This window comes from Salvelinus sp. IW2-2015, unplaced genomic scaffold, assembly GCF_002910315.2.
Source record: "Salvelinus sp. IW2-2015 unplaced genomic scaffold, ASM291031v2 Un_scaffold2074, whole genome shotgun sequence".
NCBI lineage: Eukaryota > Metazoa > Chordata > Actinopteri > Salmoniformes > Salmonidae > Salvelinus > Salvelinus sp. IW2-2015.
The window spans coordinates 34,302-37,527 of NW_019943416.1; the positions used below are offsets into that span (position 1 = coordinate 34,302).

At 44.2% G+C, this 3,226-nt stretch overlaps 1 long non-coding RNA gene across 1 annotated transcript; it reads left to right on the plus strand.

The window, feature by feature from the left end:
- The first annotated feature begins 576 nt into the window (after nt 1–576).
- LOC139024960 (uncharacterized) lies at nt 577–2,664 on the plus strand. The gene is made up of 3 exons (XR_011476356.1): nt 577–1,910; nt 2,014–2,041; nt 2,145–2,664. It is a non-coding gene; the product is annotated as an uncharacterized lncRNA (long non-coding RNA).
- The last annotated feature ends 562 nt before the right edge of the window (nt 2,665–3,226 follow it).

A 3,226-nucleotide genomic window follows, 5' to 3' on the forward strand; every position in this document is an offset into this window, starting at 1 on the left:
TTGGGAGGGGGAGAGGACTGGGGAGGGGGAGGAAGGACTGGGGAGGGGGAAAGGAGGAGGACTGAGAGGAGGAGGATGGAGGAGGAGAGATCTGGGGAGGAGGGGTAAGGAGGACCTGGGGGAGGAGGAGGAGGAGCGTACTGGGAGGAGGAAGAGAGAGGACCTCGCGGCGGGAGGAGGAGGGGGAGGAGGTGAGGAGGACTGAGGCAGGGGACGGCAACTGGGGGGGAGGAGGACTAGGGAGGACTGGGAGAGGAGGACTAGGGAGGACTGGGAAGGAGATATAGCCACTCTCTCCATCCGCCTGGTCTGGCTTAGTGGGGGTACCTGAGTGAAGAGGAGAGAGGAGGACTGGGAAGAGGAGGACTGGGGAGTACTGGGGAGGAGGAAGGCAATGGATGGGTGCATCTATAAGTTGGGGTGAAGCTGCTGGCAGCACAGAGGTCATGGAGAGACGGAATTATTGAGGTGCTGCTGCTTACCAGGCATGTCATTATATTGGTGGTTTAGTTTCTTTGGGTGGACATGATACCCTGTGGAGTACTAGAGCCCAACCAGTCACCCAGTTCACTCTGGAGACCATAATGACTGTACTAGGGGTTCCTACCTCCCTCTCCTGGTCCAGCTCACAGCGCCCCCAGGTGGCTGGAGTATGATTTGCTCTCCCGACCACCTGGCAGGCAGAAGGACTGCAGCACTGGAAGAGAACTGAGCTTCCAGACCAGAGATTCTCATATAAAACTTCAAAATCAGAAGTGAGAAAATGCCAAAATCTTTATTTTTATGCATTTAAGGTATATTTTAAAAATAGCTTTGGAAATTTTAACAGAAGAGTTGTATGGTAATCTTTGCCAAAGGCACAGAGGCTAGCTAGCTACAATGAGAATGAGTGGATGTGTAACGTGTATACAAGCAATTATATTATACATAACATCAAATCTGTTAAGAATATAAAAGTATACACAGCAACACAGCTCACGGCAGTAGTCTGATTTCTATGACGATGGAAAGAGAAGACGTGTGTTTGTTTGAAGGGACAGCTGTTTTACTTCTTTAKAAAAACAAAAATAATTCTGTCTTATTGTCGAAACAAAAATGATTCTGTCTTATTGTCGTTGATGTGCATCTCACTGTAAATAAGCCAGCCTCATTGCAGCAACCATTTAATGTGGAGCCAGTGGGCAGAAGCGGTTGTGGTGATAGTAGAGGGGCTATCCAAGTGTGTATTCACTAGGAACCAAACGGAATGGGGAAACTGGGTGGGACCGACCTGAATTTGTCCAATAGAAACTCATTTTTTCGATTTGCAAAACTTTTTTCCGTTTTGAAGGAAACGTTTGGTACGATGTTCCACTAATGAATTTACACCCCAGCTGGCCTCTGCTTACTGCAGCTCTGCTCTCTCAAGTCTCCTTACTACAATAGTACTTGTCTAGTACTCGATAGGACTCATATAGTACTTGTTAGTACTCAATGGTCCTTGTTAGTACTCGATAGCCCTTGTTAGTACTCGATAGTACTCATGAGTACTTGTTAGTACTCAATGGTCCTTGTTAGTACTCGATAGTACTCATGAGTACTTGTTAGTACTCAATGGCCCTTGTTAGTACTCGATAGTACTAACGAGTACTTAACTACATTCAACTTCCTCTGTCTTCATTGTTTTATTTTTCTGGTAATATTTGTTCTTTTGTATTTTAACACTTTGGACAGTGTCATCTCCTAATTTTTCTCCTTAAATTATATTTTTCAATGAAAATGATTGATTGACAGATCTCCCATTTTTATTTGCACAAGCACTGTAGTAGTTGATAATTTGACCACAGGTCATGGCTGTGGGTAATGTATTTGACCACAGTGATGAATGATGGACCACAGGTCATGGCTGTGGGTAATGTATTTGAGCCACAGTGCATGAATGATGGACCACAGGTCATGGCTGTGGGTAATGTATTTGACCACAGTGATGAATGTGGACCACAGGTCATGGCTGTGGTAATGTATTGGACACAGTGATGAATGATGGACCACAGGTCATGCTGTGGGTAATTTATTTGACACAAAATGATGAATGATGGAACCACAGGTCATGGCTGTGGGGAATGTATTTGACCACAGTGATGAATGATGACCACAGGTCATAGCTGTGGTAATGTATGGACGGGTCAGTCATAGATCTAGCTATAGTAATGGATTATTCTGTGCTCCTCTTCCACAGAGGGTTGCAAAATTCCAGTAACTTTCCCCTAAATCTCCCGGGGTGTCCAGAAATCCTGGTTGGAAAACMAAACAGGAAATGCAGGAATCCTCCTCCAGCCTTATCTGTGACAAAAGGACAGAACTGTGGTTCTGAATCCAGCGGTTTGCAGTGGAACGAGAGATTGATCTGTTTGTGTGTCACAAATGGAAACCCTATTCTATCTATACTGTAGCTATACTACCAGGGCTCTGGTTAAAAGCAGTGCACCGTATAGGGAATACAATGTCTCTCACTCATCTGCCACACTTTTTCTTCTTTTTTTTTATCAAGCCTGTGAATYTGATCTGTTATCTGATCAAGTTTTTAATTTTCCATTTTGTAATTATTTCATTGTTTTTATTCCAATTCTTTCCAGAACAATTTTAAGCTAAAAAGATTGAATAAATTGATGGTGGTGGAAACAACATGTTTTTGATTGTGTTATTTTATGTATTCATGAGGCCTTTCAAATCAAATGTTATTTGTCACATGCTTTTTTAAACAACAGGTGTTGAATAAAATCCAATTTATGCTTGATCCGAAAATGTGGTGGGAGGCTCTGTATGGCGAGTGTGACGCAATTGCGGAACCTCCGGGGGAATGCAGAGGCCAAATTGAGCTCTGTAACGCATCCATGTGCGCCTCCCAAATTTTGGAACAATGCGGAGGGCTCCATATCGCCCAGCATTGACACGATTGGTTGATTGTAAGGTGGGGGCGGGAGGTCCTGTATAAACACAAACTCACTTCCTTGGACCAAACAGCTCTGCGCTGCGTCGTAAAGCACCAGAAGTATGATTGCAGAGCCATATCACTTAAATGCTGCACGGCCAATGCAGATGTTTGACAATGTAGCGCCTTTTAACAGTGAAATCTTACTTACGGATCCTTTTTCAAAGATAAGGGGAACCACTACTTCAAGGTCTCAGAGCAAGTCACGTCACCGATTTGAAAGGCTATTAGCGCGCACCACCGCTAACTAGTTAG